This window comes from Lynx canadensis, chromosome B3 (genome assembly GCF_007474595.2).
Source record: "Lynx canadensis isolate LIC74 chromosome B3, mLynCan4.pri.v2, whole genome shotgun sequence".
Lineage (NCBI taxonomy): Eukaryota > Metazoa > Chordata > Mammalia > Carnivora > Felidae > Lynx > Lynx canadensis.
In genome coordinates this window covers 97988128-98011556 of record NC_044308.2, presented here as the reverse complement: position 1 = coordinate 98011556, position 23429 = coordinate 97988128, and the positions used below count along the sequence as shown (strand labels likewise).

General features: G+C 42.4%; 1 protein-coding gene across 3 annotated transcripts in view; it reads left to right on the top strand.

Moving 5' to 3' along the window:
* The window catches only part of CDKL1 (cyclin dependent kinase like 1), a 57873-nt gene that overhangs the window by 6031 nt on the left and 28413 nt on the right, over nucleotides 1-23429 (top strand). The window lies entirely within an intron of this gene.

The window sequence follows — 23429 nt, the reverse complement described above, 5'->3', positions numbered from 1 at the left end:
TCGGATGCTTAACCAACTGAGCCACCCAGGTGCCCCTAACAAACTGCTTTTTAAACTAAATATAATTCACTGTTCACCAAGAGGTCCTATTGCAGTCAATCCTTTAATGTTTAATTCTGAATCTTATTTTTTCCCAGTTACATAGTTAGGCTTTTAAAAATATAAACGCTTGGAACAGTTATAATCAGCCTGCTCATACTCTAAAGACATACTCTAAATTAAGTACTATTTAGTGACAGTAATAAAATTATACTGCAGTACCTGAGCTCAAAGCAGCTCTCCTACCCTTTCTTAAACTGACTTTCCAATGTGGAAAAAAAAAAAAAAAGGAATTCAACATTTTCATTGTTTTTGATGAGACACTTGTGCATAAGAGAGTTGCCACATGTTAATCTGGGAGCTTTTTACAGAACTTCTGTATGTAGCAGGCATTGTTCTTAGCCCTTGCCCTCCAAGTAAGGAGAGACTGACAGTAAAGAAATAATTATATGTCAAGTGGTAAAATACAAAGCGTGGTAAAGGGGTAAAAGGTGATGAAGGGGCTGGCTTGCTTTTTTTATAGAGAGGGGTTAGGAAGAGCCTTTCTGAAGAATGACATTTGAAGAGATAACAGAAGGAAATGGGAAGGAGTGAGTGATGCAGGCTTTCCAGGCAGAGGGAATAGTAAGTACAAAGGCCACAGGCAGGATCAAGTGATGTGTATTAGGTGTGGTGTGTTCTGGTGTGTTCTAGGAGGAGTAAAGAGATCAGTAGGTCTGAGGCACAGTAAACAAAGGGCAAAGGTCATAGAAGATGAAGTTAGAGTGGTAAGGGGTCAGAAGTTAGAGGGGTAAGGGCTTGTGGGTCTTGGTAGGAACTGTGGATTTTACTTTGAATGAGATGGGAGCCATGAAAGGATTTTGAGCAGAGAGGTGCCTTGGCATGACATACATTCCAGAAGAATTCCTCCAGCTACTGATTGCTCCAGCTCTTTAAGCAAGACAATCAGAAGACTGTTAGAGCAATCCAGGTGTGAGGTGATGGGGTTTGGGTCACAGTGGTAGTGGTGGAGGTGGTTAGATTCAAGATTAATTCTGAGAGAAGGGTACATAGGAATCTGATTGTTGGATGAGGAATCAAGAACGGATCCAATGGGGCACCTGGGTGGCTCAGCCGGTTGGGCGTCCAACTTTGGCTCAGGTCATGATCTCGAGGTTCATGGGTTCAAATCCCGCCTCAGGCTCTGTACTGACAGCTCAGAGACTGGAGCCTGCATCAGATTCTGTGTCTCCTTCCCTCTCTCTGCCCCTCCCCACTCATGCTCTTTCTCTCAAAAGCAAATAAACATTAAAAATTTTTTAAAAGAACGAATCCAAAGTTCCTGACTTAAGTAACTAACTACAAGAATGAAAAGATCGGGTCATTCATTGTGATAGGGAGACCCAGGTGCAAATCTAGGGGAAAGGAAATCAAGAATTCTATTTTGGATATGGTAAATTTGAGATGCAAATCTAAGGAGACTATTAGGTAGGCATTTAAATATACAAGTCCGGCATTTGGGGGAAATCCAGGTTGGAGATATAAAATTGGGAGACATCAGCATAACAAAAGCATTTAAGGGCCTGAGCCTGGGTTGCCATGGGGAATGGAGAGACAAACACCAAAGACTGAACCCTGGAGTTCCAGCATTTGGAGGTCAGGAAGATGAGGAGGAACCAGCAAAGGAGGAATAAAAGGGGGTGATCATTAACGTAGGAAAATCTCTAGAGCAATGTTCTTAAATGTCACAGACTATGAGTCTGGAGTTCTCTCTTGTCCAGTAAGAGAGCAGGCACAGAATTGAGGCTAATGTCTGGGACAGATAAGAGCCCCAAACAAGGGGTTTGCTTCCATATTTATTGAGCTCTCAAGATCTTACATACGTGGTGAATGTGAAGAAAATGATCAGACAGTTGTGTGTGTAAGAAGCAAAGGGTCTGGAGAGCAAGTGCAGTGTGTGATCAAAATATATTGGTGCCAGATGGAAAGTAGTTTCCTGCAGGTGATATAACTTGTGTAACTTGTGTTACTCTTGATCCTATTATAATATCTCACTAACTAACCTTGGGCACTTCCGCCCTGTGGTGGCAGCTTTCCGCCCTAAGCTTGTTTAACCCATTTATGTAAATATAAGGAATTCTTGCACCTATTTCCCCACACTTAAATTCTTAGTGAAGAAAAGTTTCAAGAATGAGGGGATGGTCAGAATGAAATCTTGCCCTTTGCAGTGACGTGGATGGAGCTAGAGGAGATTATGCTAAGTGAAATAAGTCAGAGAAAGACAAATACCATAAATACCATATGATATCACTCAGACATGGAATTTAAGAAACAAACAAAAATGATCATGGGGGAAAAAAGAAAGAGGCAAGCCAAGAAACAGAGTCTTAACTATAGAGAACAAATTGATGGTTACCAAAGGGGAGGTAGGTGGGGGGATGAGTGAAATAGGTGATGGGGATTAAGGAGTGCACTTGTGATGAGCACTGGGTGTGGAGGTGTTGAATCACTACAGTTTACACCTGAAACTAATATTATACTGTGTTAACTAACTGGAATTCAAATAAAAGCTCTTATGAAGAAGAACAAGGGAATGGTCCAAAGTGTCAAAGGTCATGATTAGTATAGACTTAGAATTAGTCAGTGGCTTTGAAGATATGAGGGTCATTTGAGATCTTGACAGGAGCTGTTAGGTGGAGTGGCAGGAATGAAGGCTTCATCAGAGAGGATTTGACCGAGGATGGGGAGAGCAAAGTGGAGACGGTGATATAGGCAACTCTTTTGGCGAGTTTGATTATTTAAAAAAAAACTGAGAAATAGGATCAAGAGAGTTTTAGTAGTTGTTTTTTATATGGGAGAATAAGTATATTTGTATGCTAATGGTATCAGTCCAGCAGACAAAGAAACTTGATGTTTTTTTGGAGGGAGAGAATTCCTGGAGCCATGACCTTGAGTTACTAACCTGCACTAAGGCCAAAAATAGCTGTAATAGTGTAATAAAAGACCGATTCATGGACCAGCTAGATTAGGCTACTTGGAATGTTGCTAGGTTCTTAACATATCCTTAATCTTTACAGGACCTACAGTTATCTCCAAGCTATGTGTGTAGAACTTCTTCCACCTAGGTATGTGACATGTCCTGATTTGCATGTGACCCATGAACCCTATAGGAAAAATTCAACCCCCTTCCATGACTAGGGTTTCAAGCATATAAAGATATTTTAGATGGGAAGTGGGGCAGTCATGACAGAAGCTAGATTATGCAGAGACACAAGGATCCTGCAAGAAAATCACCTTACATCAAGAAGTCTGGCACGATAGGCTAGAGTCATCACAGGCCTTGTGTTGGGAAGTAAGTACTGGCTCTGCATAAAACAGGTGGCTTAACTGAACCCAACCCAACTCCTGGGGACTATCTATTTGTCCAGGAAAGAAAGGGCCTTGTGGTTGAAAACAATGTGAGCCAGCCAACCCAGGAGAATTGTATTACTGAAGCCCCCCAGCCTTTATGATGTCAAACCTTCTTTCTGTGGCATGAAAATGGTAGAACAATTGGAAGAGGAAGCAGAGATTTCCAACAGGAGTGGTAGGAAGAGTAGATGCTCCCAGAGGAGTTGAGGTAAAGGACAGGACAGAACCACTATGCGGTGCCTGGGCAGACCTTTAGCAGTGTGGAACATGGTATGGGGGCCTGAGAGTAGATCAGACTGACATCAGTCAAGGGCTGAAAGCAGCAGCTAGGACATTGTCTGTGGTAACCTGCCTCCAGAAGACAAAACAAGATAGAAGCAAGCAGAAGGAATGACGTATCGCCATTTGGTGACCCAGTAGACTTAGGCAAAGTGCCAAGTATCATTACCCGGGAGGCACAAATCATATTTATCATGACCTTAGGAGGTGGGTATTGTTATCTCATTTTACATATGGATTCAGGCTGGTTAATGATATGCCATGGCCTCCTGGTTAGTAAGCTGGAATGCATACACAGTTCTGTCTGTCCCCAAGTCCATGCCTTGCTGCTCCCACACATCAGAACCATCACGTTACACCAAACACCACACTCTGAAGTCTCTCAGTGACCGTCCTCAGGATTTGTCCTATCTGGCAGGGCGTTAGCTGTGGGACTTATGGCTTCCAAGGAGCCTGGGTGCAGATTCTTGCTGGAATGGCAGTTCTTTCCAACTCTCATTCCATGACCCTGTGGATTATTTTAAAGGGCAAAATTTATGGTTTGCGACCAACAAAGACAAGAATAAGCACGGGGGAAAATGTCCATTTACAGCTTTACTATAAACATTACAGTACCTGCTTTCTTAATGAGAACAACATCACCCCCAAGAGGATGAAAATTGGTCTCAGGGAATGGGTAGGGGTAGTGTAACTTTTACTGTATAAAGCACAGATTCCGTACAGCACATATACAGTAGATGTGTGGAGTTAAAATTTCATTGGGAAATGATAAGGGGAAAAAAGACTCATTTGGGGATAAATATGGGGGAAAAGCTCCTTTGGGGTTGGTGAGAATATTGAGTGTGTTCTATGTGCCAGAAACATGCTCTCATTTGATTTTAATTAATCATGAATAGTAAGAACCTACGGAATGTTCAGAACATTCCCTTTTTTTTTTTTCCTGTTGTCTCCTCGCTTTCAGTAACCTTCCAATGAGGCTGTCAGGCTGTGTGACTGCATGGGGACAGGAGCCACAGTTGAGACTTGCAGTTTCTGAAATAGCTCAGAGCTGTGGGGTGACCTTGGGCAAGCTCTGGTGCGGCTTGGAACCTGGCCCACCAGTTCACCTTGATTTATGTCTGTGTTTGGCACTGTTATGCTGACTTTTTGCTGAGGGGAGCAAGAGTGCTCTTGGGCCAAACATTGAACAGTGGTCAAACAGCCTTAAGGATGCAAGGGCCGAAAAATAGAGGGTCAAACAAACAAACAAAACAGTTGCATAGGGAAAGACGCATACGTGGAAAGGCAGAGAGGTGGGACTTAATACCAAAGATAGGCACTGTAGGTGAAGGACTTCACACGGTCTGTCCTGAGAGGTTCACTGCAGTAAACTGGGCAAATTACCATCCCAGGGATGAGAAGGCACTGTGGCAAATACATCTGACATGGTTCCCTGTTATGCAAAGAACTTATGAAGTGCTTAATTCCATGTGCTCTTGTGCCAGGGCCCCCATTCCACCGAATGCTAACAGAGTACCGTGTAAATGCTCCCTAGTGTTAGGATCTAATTAGAGACTTCATAATTTTAAATTTTCTTTATGTTTATTTATTTTTGAGAGAGAGAGAGAGCACATGCATGAGCCAGGGAGGGACAAAGAGATGGGGGGACAGAGGGTCTGAGGCAGGCTCTATGCTGACAGTACAGAGCCCAACATGGGGCTCAAACCCAGGAACTGTGAGATCATGACCTGAGCCCAAGTCGGACACTCAGCCGACTGAGCCACCCAGGTGCCCTAGATATTTCATAATTTTTAAAGGCTTCTGTTGCCCTAGTATTAGTTGAAGGAATATTTTCCCAGTATTAGTGGAATAATATTCCACAACTCAATAGAAGTCTCAATGGGAAGTTCTGTGACATTTAGTGCTGCCGTTGCTAGTGTAGATGTCATTTCTAGGTTCCTTCTCTTCAGATTGTTTAATTGGCTTGTTGAAATGGATTTGTAACACATTTCTAGAAATTGCTTTAGCCATGTTCAAAATTCTCTGTTATGGTTTATGTGAGATTGCAAACTCAAATGTTTGTGGGGATCACACTGGAGACAAAGGATTGAAGCAGGCTGAATGTACGACAAGATAGAAAGTGGACTTGGGCAGACCAGAGACTTCATGGCTTGTAGGGTGTGTAGGTGGGTGGCTACCCCTCCACCCACAGAATGCAAGCCCAGGGTGCTAGATTTTCAGAGTCTTTTTCTAAAAACCCCCAAATAATTTTATGTAAAATCTCTGGGTTTTTCCCCCCACAATTCTTTGTTTTGAAAAAAAATTACAAAATACACATATAGAAGTGGAAAGAATAGTATAATGAATTCCTGCATTCCCTTAACTGGATTCATTAATCAGTTGTGAAAATTCTGCTTCATTTCCTTTCTGTCTCTGTCACACACACACACACACACACACACACACACACACCACACTTTTTTGGCTGAATCATTTCCTTAAGTATGCAGCATGAATCTGCTAGAATTCTTCTGTGTAACCACAACATGATTTCCACAATATGATTTATCATTGACTCAAAACCATTATCTGACATACAGGCTGTGCTCAAATTTCTCATATTGTTCCAATAATAGTTATGTAGCTATAACTATATAACTGTAACTATAACTACACCTATATATTTAAATCCAGGATCTAATCAATGACCACACATTGCATTTAGTTATCATGTCTCTTTAGTCTCTCTTAATATTGGCATTTTTGAAGAGTGCAGACCAGTTTGTTAGAATGTGCTTCAACATAGATTGTCTGGCTATTTCCACTATAGGAGTGAGGATGGGTCCGTCACACTAGTTCTCAGCAGGAGGACACTAGTTCTCTACACAGTATCAGTGTGTCCCATAACTGGTGCTCTCAGCTTTGATCTCTTGGTCCTGATGGGTCTTCCATATTTCCTAACTGTAAAGAAACATCTTCTCCTTTAGAGTTAATGTGTAATCTGTGGGGAGATACGCTGAGACTCTTTGACCACCTTGTGCACCAACAACTTTCACCCAGTAATCTTTGCTTGAATAGATTATAATAAGAGTTATTGTAACAGGTGATTTTCTCTTTTTTAATATTTCTTTGAGAGAGAGAGAGAGAGAATGAGCAGGGCACAGGCAGAGAGAGAGCAAGAGAGAATCCCAAGCAAGCTCTGTGCTGACAGAGCAGAGCCTGATGTGGGGCTCAATTTCATGAACTGTGAGATTATGACCTGAGCCTAAATCAAGAGTTGGACGCCTAACAAACTGAGCCATCCAGGTGCCCCATAAAGTGATGATTTTTAACAGTTCTTTCTACATTCATTATTTAACAGTTTTTCTGCTCACAACAACAACAACAAAACAACCTTTCCTTCACATACTACCCCTCCCACCACCTCATACACTGTTCAGTATCACTGTGAATTTGTGGATTTTTTTTTTCTTCAGTTTGTTCCAAACCATCACTGTCATTCTTCTTTTTGATTCTCAAATTGTCACATGTTTGGCCCTGTGGGACTCTTTAGATCCCACTCCTCTGTCCTGAGAGATGCTACCATTCCTTGAATACTTTTTTAAAGTTTATTTATTTATTTTTTGAGAGAGGTGCCAGCACAAGTAGGGGGAGGGGCAGAGAGAGAAGAACCCCAAGAAGGCACCATGCTGTCAGCGCAGAGCCCAACATGGGGCTCGAACTCACAATACCATGAGATCATGACCTGAGCCAAAACCAAGAATCGGACGCTTAACCGACTGAGCCACCCAGCCTCCCCTCCTTGAATATTTTTTTATTGTGTGTCATAACAAAATGTACCAGGCTCATCCTGCCCCAGGTGTGGAACCAGCCATTTTTCCAAGGAGCCGTGGTTCATTTCAGTATGAAATCTGACTTTAAAAATGTTGACAAGCAATTTTTTAAAATGTCGAACACCGTTCAGGCCAAACAGAACACATCTGCAGGTAACGTTTGACCCACAGATTCAGTTTTGGGCCTTTGGAATGTACAGCTTTCATTATATGCAGATGTTCTCAGTAGAGACTGGCAGATCTGGCCCTTCGATGTTCATTGCTAATACATAGATAGGTATTGGGGGTTCATGGAAACTGGTTGTCAATAGTGCGGAGGACAAAGCAGGGCATTCCCTTGCCCACAGTGATAGAAACCAAACAAATTCCCCCTATCATCATCTTTCCCTATTTGTTCAACAAGTGGAGACCTGTTTAATTTGAGTTTTACAAGATAACATACTACCTGCAAATAGTAACAGGCTGTTTTGTTTGTTTATTATAAGATGTTTTGGCTTAGCTCACAATTTGTTTATACAGAAAGATTGTATTTCTGCTGTGTAGTGAACTCCTAAGTAATAAAGCTGCCGTACAAATACTTCAAGAACAAAAGTAGCAGAAATCAACAGGCTGGCTCATTACCGTCATAGAGACACTTAGTTTATATGGAGATTAAGCACATGCCACTGTGTATCAGTCCCCTAAACGCTCCTACACACATCCTGCCTACACCTTACACTGTAGAAAATTAAAAAATATCACAGAGCAATAGGAGAAAATAAGCGATTTTAGAGTGCACATTGCTAAAAAAAAAAATGTAATTAAGCTATTACTTTCTTAGCTACTCAAATTGCTTTTATTTTCAGCAAATAAAAAATTTATAAGTAGACAGTCTGTGTTACATACAGTCATTATAGAACAGTGAAACCATACTAGGAGGTAGTACTTTTTATACAGAATGGAAAATTTTTTTAATGGGCTAGGCTTGTCTTTCATTTCCGTTTAAATTTTTTTACTGTTTTACTTCACCTTTTTATTTGGCAGGATTGATGTCTTAGCCACAAATTTGCTTTCACAGGCATATGTTCTTGCTAATTATTAGCCTTCTTGATTACTTAGTAACTTTAAAAGCACTGTAGTAAAAACGCTATTGGATAGAATTGCCTGGTTGAAAACTTTGAACTCGATTCCTCTTTTTGTTTAGAAAGGTGACTTTCTAAACTGGTGGAAGCTATCAACCTGTGTATAAACCAAAGAAATAATTTGTTTTTAACTATCAGTACATTGCTGCTTTAATTTTTGGCTATGCCATTGTTAACTTTCATTTTGACCCCATTTGCACTATTGCTTCTTTTCTGGAACTTTTCATACACTTTATTAGTCAACAAACCAAATCGAACATCTACTGTGCACATCCTTAGACTGTGCTGGGAAGAATCCAGAAGAGATTTCATTACCAGCCTGGCATACCCTGTTCTGTCCACGTTGTCTACAGGAAACTTAAAATAAATACACATCAAGCCCCTCCCCACCTCTCCACTTGTGATTCCAGCTTTTTCAATACTTTCCTGCTTCATATGTCACACCCTTTCCTTCTCTACTCGTCCCCAAAACAAAACATTAGCCAGGGTATCTACCGTGGCATTTGGAAGAAATACGAGATGAAGACAGCTTTCCTTTAGCAAAAGCGTTAAAGAATGATTCCTCAGCCACACCGTGAGGGGTAAAGAATATTTTCCTCTTGGCTGGAGATGGTGGTAGTAATTAAATAGCCTTTTATTTTATTTTATTTAAAAAATTTTTTTTTAATGTTTATTTATTTTTGAGACAGAGAGAGACAGAGCATGAATGGGGGAGGGCAGAGAGAGAGGGAGACACAGAATCGGAAGCAGGCTCCAGGCTCTGAGCCATCAGCCCAGAGCCTGACGCGGGGCTCAAACTCACGGACTGCGAGATCGTGACCTGAGCTGAAGTCGGCCGCTTAACCGACTGAGCCACCCAGGCGCCCCTAAATAGCCTTTTAAAGAATGAAAATAGCTTTTTCCCCCCAAAGGTGATGTATTAACTCTCTGAAACTAACTTCAAAATATTTATTTTGGTTTTATAATACAGTGAAGACACATAAATCTTTTTATTTTTTAAAATTTAATTTAATTTTACTTTTTAAAGTTTATTTTACTTATTTTGTGAGAAAGAGAAAGAGAAGGAACATGGGTAGTGCAGAGAGAGGGAGAGAGACAATCCTAGGCAGGCTGTGCACAGTCAGCGCAGAGCTTGATGTGGGGCTCGAACTCACAAACCATGAGATCACGACCTGAACCAAAATCAAGAGCCAGATGCTTAACCAACTGAGACACCCAGGCACCCCTAAATCTTTTTAAAACCATTTGTATGATGAAGTAATATATGCTCATGTAAGAAAAAACTGAAGGTATAGAAGAATGTAAAGTGAAAAGGAAATTGACTTTACCCTCTCTCTCTGGCATTACCCCAGAGGATTTCTGTGCTTGTACAAAGACATATATTTCTTTTTAAAAAATACATACAAATACTATCATATAGTATATACATTCTGTAATTTGTTTTACACTTAACACTGTATCTTGGACATCTTTCCAAGTCAACACATACGGATATGCTTTATTCTTTTTAGCAACTGCATATTGTTTTATCATTTGAATGCAATATAAAGTCCTATAGTTTATTTAACTAATCACCTCTTTTTTTTTTTAATTTTTTTTTCAACGTTTATTCATTTTTGGGACAGAGAGAGACAGAGCATGAACGGGGGAGGGGCAGAGAGAGAGGGAGGGAGACACAGAATCGGAAACAGGCTCCAGGCTCCGAGCCATCAGCCCAGAGCCTGACGTGGGGCTCGAACTCACGGACCGCAAGATCGTGACCTGGCTGAAGTCGGACGCTTAACCGACTGCGCCACCCAGGCGCCCCACTAATCACCTCTTAATAGACATTCAGTCAATAATGTAAACATAGACCTCTGCAAATTTGAGAGAATATTGGGAATAGGAAGCATGATTTCCACAAGTAGATCATTAGGAGTGATGATAGAGAGTCCAGTCCTATTTCTGCTCCTGGTTCCCAGACCCACTGGGAATTAGCCAGAGTGGATCAGCCACTGAAGACACAGCACCATGTGGGTCAGTGCAGTTACCCCTGAAGGGCTGAGGTACGAATTCCATCTTCCATTAGGCTGGTTAGTTGTAGTTGATGAGGTATATAGTAGAACTAGTGGATCCCATGGCCATGTGCTAACTGTCATGTCTCCTTTGCTATAAAAATGGGCCTCTTGGTCTGATGTTATGTGAATTTCCATGCCAGTAAGGCAGGCATTCTCTAAGCCCTTGGATTGTGGTGTAGGAAGGAAAGGCAAAACTCGTCTCTAAAGTTAGTATTGGGGGGGGGGGGGCGCCTGGTTGGCTCAGTCAGTTGAATGTCCAACTTCGGCTCAGGACATGATCTTACATTTGTGGGTTCGAACCCTGCATCAGGCTCTGTGCTCACAGCTCAGAGCCTGGAGCCTGCTTTGGATTCTGTGTCTCCCTCTCTCTCTGATCCTACCTCACTTGCACTCTGTCTCTCTTTGTCTCTCAAAAAATAAAATAAAACATTAAAAACATTTTTTTTTTTAAGTTAGTATCAGGGCACCTGGGTGGCTAAGTCAGTTAAGTGTCGGACTTCAGCTCAGGTCATGATCTCATGGTTTGTGAGTTTGAGCCCCACTGTCAGCAAGGAGTCTGGAGCCCGCTTCAGATTCTGTCTCCCCTTCTGTCTCTGGCCCTCCCCCACTCACGCTCTGTCTCTCTCTGTCTCTCAAAAATAAAATAAACAAAAATAAATAAAACATTAAAGCTAGTATCAATTCCAGTGAGGACAAATCACTATCCCCTCCACATAGCAGCCGCTGTCCTTAAAGGACAGCGCACCTCTGCGCCTCAGTATCAGTCGTTTCTGCTGTCAGGTTGGGTAACTCAGTAGCAGCAGTAGCCAGATCAGCCTTGCAGAGAGGGGGCCGTGCTTTGGGGCCATTCATAACCACCATTTCTGCAGCCATGACCACTGTGTTCATGGGTCAGTTACACAGGCACTGGGGTGGCCAAGAACGGAGCAGGCTCACCCCCACCAGAAATACATCTGCCAGGTTTCTCAGTGAGTTTTCTGTAGTAGATGCTCTCTGGTGGGCATTAGTGTGAAGCCCAAAGATCCTCAAGGTCTGTGCTCACTCCCACAAGTGCAATTTATGCCTCTTCTCCAAATGACCTTTCAGCCTTGTCCCTTCCATACTCTTAGTCAACTAGAAAGCTATCTGCCTCTACCCACGGGTCCATATATATCTCAGGTCCTTTCTACCTTCATACAAAGTGAGCCATTGAGTGCACCACTTGAAGCTATGTTCGGTGGAAGGATGCCCTTTCACCATTGTCCTTCAAGGCCCCTCCTGGTGGCAGTTCATTTTCAGGTAGGGCCAGCATAATGAGCTGAGCCATCTGTGAGTTGGACTTGAGGTTTTTCTCCCATTACCTGGAAACTCCCATTAAACCATGTATGTACGTTGAAGGAGAGGTGACAGTACAATAAAATAGATGGCATGGGAGAATTGACCACCTCTTTTTGTCTTGCCTGTTCCCTCCAGACCTGCTTGAGCCTGATCACACATGTATCGTTGTCACAGCATAGAGTACTGCTGCTGCCTCCGTGCAATCTTATGACATGGGTCTCTGTTACCCACTTCACAGTGGGCAGCTCTGGCAGCTCTTGGGCACATAATCACTCGATGTCTCGTGGTCAGGTGCTCAGTCTCCATTAGGGCTCGTGACACACCAGAGGCTAGACAGCACTAGCGTGATTGGATATACTGACTCACGTCTATGGCCACAGTGCCCTGAACACACCCGATCTTGTCTGGATGTACTGACTCATATGACCTGAGTGGTACGGTAGCTTTGATGTGCTGTAAAGTTCTATCTTGGGTCCTACTCAGTATTGGCAGCCTTCCTGATTACCTGGTGAATGAGAGCAGTATTCCCAAGAGCTAGTCCGTGGTGCACATGTTTAAGATATGCTGCCTCCCGAATCTAAAGAGACCCACCTAGTGCAATGCCTTGTTTTAGTGGTGGGCAATACAAGGTGCAACAATTTGTCCTTTAGAGTGGATGTCTCAGCATGCCCCAGGCCTTTGGACCCCTAGAACGTTAACCCATGACATACCCATGAACGTTTCTGCCACCCTCTGGCATTAATTGGGCATTCAGAATACTTGTCATTTCCTGCTCACCAGAAGGTCCATTTAACTTGAAGTCATGAATACGGTAGACCAGCATGATATTCTGTGGAATGTCAAGATGATCAAAGTCCCTTTAGACTCTATTGTAACACAGAGCAGAAGAGTTAACCTAGGCCTTGGGCAAAATAGTGAATGTGGACTGCTGTCTGTTCCACAAAAAATGAACTGCTTTTGATCCTCCTTACTGATAGGGATTGGGAAGAATACACTTATCAGATCAATGATGAATGCATGATCTGGTGAATTGCATGTCAGGTGCCAGAGACTGTGTAGATCTCTTCCAGGAGAGATACCACGTCTGGCCCAGCACCTGCATTTGGAGGTATGACTTGGTTGAGTTTATAGTAGTCTACCAGGTGAATTGAGTGGGATTATGATGCGGACTGCCACCCCTGCATCCTTTACGTCTTTGATGGTGCTAATCCATCATTTCCTTTTGGGATGTGGTTTGTTCCAATTTCCTTTTTTGGCCAGGATTGGGTTGGGGAGTGTGTGCAATTTCAAGGCCTTCTCTTTGGCCCTTTCTGCCATATTGCCTCTTACTCCCAACTGGTTGTGAAACCAGTGTGAAGGTTTGTGAACTACTAGTGTATCCATCCTTATTATGCACTTGGAAGTGGAGGAAATAACCTCAAGGGCAGAACTGTGGACCCAATAGGCCCCACTGTGAGCCATTACTCGAAGCTGGGGCCATGACAGCATTTTGGATCCCCAGATGTCAGTGCCAGCTCAGACTTTGCAGCTAGCCACAGCCCTTGAAAGGTCTGAGTATTTCCCTTTCCCCTGTTACTCTGGTAAACAGCCACAGATCCCTTTGGGAAAGGATTGAGAAGTACTTGTGGTGGCATTGCGGGATCCCTCGGCACGGGACTCAATCAACAGCACTTTGGTACACACCGACTTAGATCTAGAAACTGGGTGAGAAACTGTAGTTTTCCATTCTGACAGGCAACCTTCTGTTTGTCATTTCTCAATTGTTTCTGGTAACACAAGTCAAGTAACACACCTGCCAGCCGCTCTTCTATTTCACGTATAAGAACACCATGGTGAGTTTTTTTTAAAAAAATTTTTTTTTTCAACGTTTATTTATTTTTGGGACAGAGAGAGACAGAGCATGAACGGGGGAGGGGCAGAGAGAGAGGGAGACACAGAATCAGAAACAGGCTCCAGGCTCTGAGCCATCAGCCCAGAGCCCGACGCGGGGCTCGAACTCACGGACCGTGAGATCGTGACCTGGCTGAAGTCGGACGCTTAACCGACTGCGCCACCCAGGCGCCCCACCATGGTGAGTTTTTATCTGGGCATCAGCACAGATTTCTGGGAAATACGGCATCGGGCCTCGCTTCCCATAATGGTACCAGAGGGCCTAGTTCCATGGGAGCATCTCCAGCCGAGAGAGGATGGCTGCCACTGAGCTTCTCAAAGATACCAGTGACCTCCTTCCCTGTGCCTTCTATACTGCATTAGTGGAGGAAGGAAAGACTGTCTCCAGGTGTCCTTGTCAGGAAATAAGTCCCAAGTCACAGGACAGTGCTCCCATATCAGTGAATTTCCCTCTCCAGCCTTATATGTCACCACTGCCATGGTCGAAGGCCCCAAGATTTCTGCCGTACTTACCAGCCAGGTCTTGTAACGCTTTCAGTTATTTCCTCCTGGATCAAGAGCCACCTTGCCCTGCTTGAGCTCTGCTCCAGTTGCATCCTAGTTACACAGGTCTGTGGCCCTGGGAAGAGTGGGGATAGAATCTAAGGAGGACATGCATCATCCTCCCAAGAAGACACCTGCCTCAGTGATATTTCTGGTATTCCCACAGCCTCTGTATGAGAGGAAGTGTTTCACCTTTGGCAAAAGAGCAGAAGCTGTTTCTCCCAGCCCAGAGGGTTCAGGGCAATTTGAGAATTTAAGATTCTCAGGCTCATTACCCTAAGTGTCTCTATTCCAGATCTCAGGGCCCCTCTCTTTTCTCACCAGAGCCTTGCCTTTGGCATAAGAGACCCGTTGAAGCTGTACATCGTCTCCTTTGTATCTCTGCTGTTCTTAAGTCCTAAGCCTGATTTTAGCACCATCTGTCCTGTGTCCGCAGGAGATAAATGTCTCTTTAAATACTACATAGAGGCCTTCTGATTCTCACAGTTTGCTGGTGGCTAACCCAAACCTGTCATTTTCTCTTTTTTTTCCTTCAACGACCTGAAGGTGTTAACAAAAGCCAGCTCTCTCAATAACCCTGTAATTACCGTTAGCCCATACCACTCACCAGCCGCTGCTATTGTATGAGCCAACCGCACTGCCTTCAAAACCACTCCTGACAACAGCCTTGCTAATTATGTTGAGGCAGTTCCCCAGGGCTTCCTCTCACCTCACTTACCACCAGCAGTGGGGTCCCTGTTGCCATCTGCCTGGTGGATGGATCCAGTTCCAGAATCCCATTCTGAAGATCCGCTAGCTACGGCCACTTCTAGTACCAACCATCTCAGCCTGTGCACCTCCTATAAAGTCAAGTCTGAGATCAGGGATTGCACGTTTGTAGTTTATTTGGGGGAAGTAATACCAGGGAGCAGGAGTAAGGGACAGGGGAGAGGGAAATGGGGAAGGAGGGAAAAGCAATGAAAGAGACAACAGGGACTCAACCTGCCAGGTCTCTGTAAGGAGCCGGAGGACTGAAGAGATAAGCATATAGCTACCACTTCCTGTCCCCCTTGCTCAAGGGTTCCCCCATGGAGGACTGAAGAGATAAGCATATACCTACCACTTCCTGGCCCCCTTGGTCAAGGGTTCCCCCATGGAATGTTAACTGCTGCAAGTTTGAGTCACCCACCAGCATCCTGTACCTCAGCACCCCAGAAGCCCTGGGGCAGAAGGCAAAAGATACAGAATGTAGCTGAGATGAGGGCCTGTTGGATACATCCACATGAAGCTGGTTGCTGCAGCAACAGTTAAATTAGAAGATGGGCTGACACTGACCTTGCTGTTCGAAATACTCCAGGCAGGAGTGAGACCCATTGGAATGGTAGATCCTTCTGCCTGGAACATTTTTCTGGCCATCTCCATGGCTTGTACCTTCTTCAGATCTTTTTTTAATTTGTCACCTTTGCCCTGAAGTCTTCCCTGATCACCCTGTTTTAAATTGTATCCCCCACCGTGCTACTACTGTGCCCCATACCTTCTTTCTTTCTTTCCGTAAAATTTATCACCATCCAGGGTACTCAACTATAAGCTCCCTGAGAGCAGAGATTTTTCTTAGCCATGTTAAGTATGGTAATCTCAGAGCTTACAGTAATGTCCAGCACAAAGTAGGGCTCAGCATAGGTTTTTGAGTAATAATATATAAAAATGAATATATGAAAATAGAACTTTTTCATATTTTTGGATTACTTCCTATTTTCCTACATATTTTTAAAATTTTTATTACTGAAGTATAGTTGAAATACCATGTTATATTAGTTTCAGGTGCACAATGTAGTGATTCAACAATTCCATACATGACTCAGTGCTCACCATGATAAGTATAGTCACCATCTGTCACCATGTAATGTTTTTACAGTCTTATTGACTGTCTTCCTTCTGCTGTAATTTTCATCCTGTGACTTATGTATTTTATAACTGGAAGTTTGTACCTCCTAATCCCCTTCACCTATTTCTCGCATCTCCCCCACCCTATTTGAATACATACATATATATGTAAAAATATACATTAATTTATAATATACAATATTATACATAAATATATATATTTAAATTATGAGTGGGGGAGGGGCAGAGGAAGAGGAAAAGAGAATCCCAAGCTCCACATGGACAGCGCAAAGCCCAGTGTGGGACTTGAATGCACAAACTGTGAAATCATGACCTGAGCCACCTAGCTGCCCCAATTTTTTTTTCAGTTTATTTATTTTTGAGAGAGAGAGAGCTCAGGAAAGGGGCAGAGAGAGATGGAGAAAGAGAATCCAAAGCAGGCTGTGCACTGGGATCGTAGAGCCCAACACAGGGTTTGAACCCACAAACCTGAGCAGAAACCAAGAGTCAGACATTCAACTGACTGAACCACCCAGGTGCACGTAGGTGCCCCTATTTTTATATATTTTTAATGAAATTATTCAGTAGTTTCTATTTTCATATGTTTTTATAAAATCATTCAGTGACTTGCCTTCTTTATTCAACATTACATCATTGTCATTGGGCCAGTAGATAGACCCATGTTAATTTTGTTCTTTTTAACCATTACAAAGTATTCAGTATTTCATGCTTTGAATGTACCACAATTTATTTTACCATCCTCTTTAATAAAAGATGTTGGCGTTGTTTTAATTTTTTGCTTTTACAAATAATGCTGCAATAAATACCCCTGTACATATATTTTTATACAATGGGCTTTTATTTATGTAAGGTATATTTCTGGAAGTGGTGTGCTGGGTAAGATAGGTGATGTGCGTGTATTTCCATAAACTTTATTTTTTAGAACAGTTTTAGATTTCCAGAAAAATTGAGATGATCATGCAGAGAGTATCTACATAAATTACTTGGAATTCCTGTACATAGACTTACTTATTCTCCCCTAATCATTCATTCATTCACTCATTCAATCAGTCATTTATTTATGTTAGTAGAGACTCATGGATATTTGTGTCGCTATGACATATCCCCATCAATGCAGTGTTAGTGTTTGTTTTGTCCTAGCACTTTCCTTGATGGCACTATAAGATGCCCCAGCCTCATCTTGTATTTCTCATGCCTTACCTAGAATTATCCATTTTCTCTGAGGAACTCTGGTTCCTTCTGCTGGAGAATGAATGGTATTAGAAACCAAGATCTGGGCTCCATGTGTACTTCTTGCTGCTAGGGTGTGGTTGCTTCTAGGCTCTCTCAGCTGACAGAGCAAGGAAATATGTGTGTGTATACTAACCTGTGCGTATAGACGTACCTATAGTTATTCCTGTATGTAACCACCTGTATCAATACTAAGCTAAACATGAGTTCCTGCTGATGTCTCCAACTCTAACCCATGGATGGAGCAGATCATGGATTACACTAGCCTCTTCTCCTTGCTTATCATTAACCCTGTGCTAACAGGGGAAACTGGTTTTCATTATCCAGCATTCATTTACTTGTTTAATTCAGTGTATAATGTTATTAGAATTGTCAATTCCGGGGTGCCTGGATGGCTCAGTGGGTTAAGCGCCTGACTCTTGATTTGGGCTCAGGTCATGACCTCACAGTTCATGACATGGAGCTCTGTGGTTGGCCTTTTGGCTTTGCCCTGATAGTGTGGAGTCTGCTTGGGATTCTCTCTCTCTCTCACTCCCTCTGCCCCTCCCTTACTGGCTCGCACATATGCACTCTCTCTCTCAATATAAATAGACATAAAAAAAAAAAACCAACCAGAATTGTCAATTCCTATTCCCCTGAGAAACAACTTTATCACTAAGAGTACCTTATTGATACTTTTATGTGTAGTTCCTTTTGCCTTTAGTCTTACAGACTCTAACCACTTCCAAAGTTACTCCCCTCACCCCCACCCCCACTGCCACTGAAGTTGTTTCATACATTAGTAATACGGGTAGATTTTTTTGTTCTTAGGTTCTGCATTCTAACATAGGATTCCCCAACCTCCTAAATGATTTTTTAAAATTTGCATACATTAAGGTTCACTCTTGGTGCCGTAACATTCTGTGGGTTTGGACAAATGCATAATGTCACATATCTTCCAATACAGTATCATGCAGAATAATTTTACTGACCTAAAAATCCTGTTTCACCTTGTATTTCCCCCCGTGTCCCCTGAACTCCTGGCAATCACTGATCTTTTTACTGTCTCCATAGTTTTGCTTTTGCTGGAATGTCATATAATTGGAATCATACAATATGTAGTCTTTCCAGACTGGCTTCTTTCACTTAATATGCATTTAAATTTTATACATGTCTTGTCATGACTTGATAGCTCATTTCTTTTTATCTCTGATGAATATCCCACTCCACTGTGGATAGAGCACAATCTTTTATCCTTTTGCCTATAGGAAGACCATTTGCTTCCAATTTATGGTGATTATAAATAAAGCCATTATAAACATTTGTGTGTTTTTAAAAAAATTTTTATTTTAGAGAAAAAGAGAGAGTGCACACACATGCATGAACTGAGGTGGGGAGGGGCAGAGGGAGAGAAAGGGAGAATCCTAAGCAGGCTTCCACTCTGCATGGAGCCCCACATGGAGCCTAATCCCACCACCCTGGGATCATGACCTGAGCTGAAATGAAGAGTTGGATGCTCAACCGACTGAGGCACCCGGGTCCCCCTGTGTGCAGCTTTTTATGTGACATAAATTTTCAAATGATTTGGGTAAATACCTAGGGGTGTGACTGCTGGATCATATAGTACAACTATGTTTAGCTTTGTGAGAAACTACCAAACTGGCTTCCAAAGTGGCTGCCCCATCTTGCATTCCCACCAGCAGTGAATGAGAGTTCTGTTGCTCAGTATTGTCATCAGTATTTGGTGTCCTCAGCTGTTTTTGGATTTTAACCATTCTAATAGGTGTGTAATGGTAGCTCATTATTTTTTTTTATTTATTTTTAAATTTTTAAAAATATTTAAAAAAACTTTTTTACATTCATTTATTTTTGAGAGAGACAGATCATGAGTGGGGGAGGGGCAGAGAGAGAGAGAGAGAGAGAGAGAGACAGAATCCGAAGCAGTCTCCAGGTTCTGAGCAGTCAGCACAGAGCCTGACGTGGGGCTCAAACCCACAAACCATGAGATCATGACCTGAGCCAAAGTCAGACGCTCAATGGACTGAGCCACCCAGGAGCCCCAATGTTTATTTATTTTTGAGAGAGAGAGAGAGAGAGAGAGAGAGAGAGACAGAGTGTGAGTGGGGGGAGGAGCAGAAAGACAGGGAGACACAGAATCTGAAGCAGCCTCCAGGCTCCGAGCTGTCAGCACAGAGCCCGACACAGGGCTCAAACTCATGGACCTTGAGATCATGACCTGAGCTGAAGTTGGATGCTTAACCCACTGAGCCACCCAGGCACTCCGGTGTCTCATTATTTTGTAATTTGCAATTCCCCAGTGAAAATATGTTGATCATCTTTTCATATGCTTATTTCCCATCTGTATCTCTTCTTTGGTGAGGTATCTGCTCAGATCTTTTGCCCACGTGTTTTGGGTATATTGTTTTAATAAATACTGCTCGTAACTTTTCCAAAAAGTCTAACCAACCAAGTATGAGAAGATCTGTTTCCCTATATCCTTGGAAGCACTGGATGTTAGGAGTTTGTGAAATGTTTACCTGTTAGGAACCTGAGTCGCCTTACCTTGTTGCTCTGATTTGCCTTTCTCTGACTACTAGTGAGATTGAGTATCTTTCCATGTCTCTTGGATCATTTGTATTTCCTCTTCTGTGTATTACCTACTTATATCTTTTGCCCATTTCCCTGCGTAGGTGTCTTTTTCTTCATAATACATGAAGTATCTTTGTAATAGAAGGGCTATCACCCTTTATTTGTCATGACACACATTTCCCTGCCAATTATGTGTCTTTTGACATCGTCTTGAGTGTTTTTGTTTTTGTTTATTGTGGTAAGTTACACAGAACATAAATTTTACCATTTTAACCATTTTTAAGTGTCTAGTCCGGTGATGTTAGGGCATTCACAGTGGCATGCAGCCATCACCACTGTCATCTCCAGAACTTTTGCCATCTTCCTAACATTATTTTATTCTCCTGTAGCCAAACTTACCTATCTTTCATTTTTTCTTCTAGATTGTTTTTTCAGGATGCTTTCTTCCATTCTAAAGTCATAGGAAGTTTCTCCTAAAATTTTTTCTAGTATTTCTAGTATCTCATACCAAAATTTTTAACATATCCGAAAGTTATTCTTATATACAGGGTGGTAAGGTATGATTTTACTTTTCCTAAGGAGTAGCCAGTTTTCCCAGAATCAATTTTAAATAAAGCACATTTTTTTCAACTGTAGTGAAGTACTGCCTTGGTCATATGTTAATTTCCCTTCAATACTTGGATCTAATTCTAGACCCTGTACTTCTTCTGTTTGTTCATTTCTTAGTCAATAGCCTACTGGCGTGTTAATGCTGCTGCTGCTGCTGGTGGTAATGATTATAGGCACTTTTTAAAAGTTTTTATTTTTTAAAAAAGTTTTATTTATTTTGAGAGAGAAAGTGGGAGTGTGAGTGAGCACATGTGGGAGGGACAGAGAGGGAATCCCAAGCACACTCCCCACTGTCGGCGCAGAGCCTTGTGTGAGGCTCGAACTCACAAAACACGAGATCATGACCTGAGCCAAAATCAAGATTCGGACACTCAACTGACTGAGATAGCCAAGTGCCCCTATACGCACTACATTGAAAATTTTGCCATCTGGTAGAGCAAGTTGCCCCATTTTTCCTTGGTGGTTAAAAAAAATTTTTTTGTTAATGTTTATTTTTGAGGGAGAGAGAGAGAGAGAGACAGAGCATGAGTTGGGGAGGGGCAGAGAGAGAGGGAGACACAGAATCTGAGGCAGGCTCCAGGCTCTGAGCTGTCAGCAGAGAGCCTGACATGGGGCTTGAACCCATGAATCATGAGATCATGACCTGAGCCAAAGTCAGATGCTTAACCAACTGAGCCATCCTGGTTCCCCCTCCTTGGTGGTTTTAAAACAGTTACAGTTCTGTACGAAGGTAAAAGGCATTTTATCTAGTTCAAAAACATTTTTTTTAATTCTGATTCGAACTGCCTTATATCTACATATTAGTTTTAGAACACCTTTTTATGATATCCATTCTTGAGTGGTATCATTTTATTAGGACCATATCTGTACTTCCAAAGTTCTTAAATGGGGTTAAGGTGAAGTTTAAAGCTTTCTTTTTGAATCAAAAGCAAATTGAGTACTGCTGCTATTAACTCTTGCCTTGTGATTTATTTGAGAGCATTCATCTCAGAAAAAAGAACGGGAGGGCAATATGAAGAACTTGATTTTTCTCAGCTTCTTAGTTGGACAAGCTCTAAACCTTGCTGGATCTCAAGTGGTTGACAGTGTTATAATATGCTGATCTGGGAATCCTTGGAAAGTACTCAAGGTTAATTATTATAAAGGAGAGGGGGGCATCACTTTTCTCCATTCTGTATGAACGTTAACTGATGGAAGATCCCTGCAAAGACTTAGAGTCAAGTTCAAGAATTGTAAAGGCCTATAAAAACATATTACTAAGATAGCTCCCACTTTCTCCAATTTAATCTCTCTTATTATTTACCACAGTTGTGGGAGAAGAATGCTTTAGAAAGGAAAACAGGATATGATCCTTGAGAAAATGACAAAATCCTTTTTGTCTAAAGCAAAGACAGGATAAATATTCCCCCTCTCCCCACAAAGAATGAGAATCCTTGACAGTTGAAGGAAAGGAGAACCCACAGATGTAACGTGCACTGGTCAGTCCAGAAACATGCAGCCATTATTGAGGACTCCCTAGGGTGGAGGTCACACACTGACTACCTGCCGGGGCCAGACAGGTGTGAGAGCAACGCTTGACTTCTGCAAATAAATACACTTTTTCTTATTTGCCTTGAAATATGCAGCCATTTCTGTTGCTTGTCCGTTTTCCCACTTTTGATAGAAACATGGGTACATTAAATATCTCCCTTTTAACTCACGTAAGAAAATCAATGATATAAGAGTGATGAGAAAGGACCATTTTCACTTGGCCTTAGTGTCGGGGAGTGGTAGGGATGGGTGGAGACTGTGGGGAATTGAAGCCCACAGGCCTTATCTACAGTGAACAGCTGCCTCCTGGCCCCAGCTCACTGATGCCACAGATACTATAGGCCCAGTTGTGCTAGATCATCATCATTTTCCAGAGGATCCTGGTAACCAGGGTTTTAAAGTAACATCTCCTGATCTGAAATGTTGGCAACTAGCACAAAATGCTTCACAGTGCTGGGGCACCTGGGTGGCTTAGTTGGTTCAGTGTCCAACTTCAGCTCAGGTCATGATCTTATCGTTCGTGGGTTCGAGTCCCATATTGAGTTCTGCGCTGGCAGTGTGGAGCCTGCTTGGGATTCTCCCTCTGTCTCCCTCTCTCTCTCTGCCCCTCCCCTGCTTGCATGCATGTGCATGCATTCTCTCTCAAAATAAATAAATAAAACTTAAAAAAAAAAAAAAAGACCACCCCTGAGGTTTTGACTTCATACACTCATAAATAGGAAGCAATTAGAACTAAAAGAGCCCTGAACTACATCTTGGTAGTAGATATGGCAGTTGAACCTGTTTTATTAAGATTATTTGTATGTATAAATAACCATGCCGAATAAGCCTATATGAACAGTCCATCCGTCATGTTGCCTACTTCTCATCTAATTCCTCTGCATGTCTCTGAAGAAGCGCATTCAGTATTGAAGCAGAAGTACTCGAACCTTTGTGAACACAAACATTCACAATATTGGGGCTGTCATTGAACCCTCCAGGTTACCAACTGCAAACGGGTTTCAGGATTAGAGAGGTCCCCCTGAGTTCTGCTCCTGGGGTAAGGGGAAGTCAGCAAAGAGAGAGGGGTAAGGCTCTTTGAGAAGCTAAATCCATACAACCTTGCTTCTGGTCTCAGCCCAGCACTGACACAGCTTCCGGGGAGGTCACACAGCCCAGCC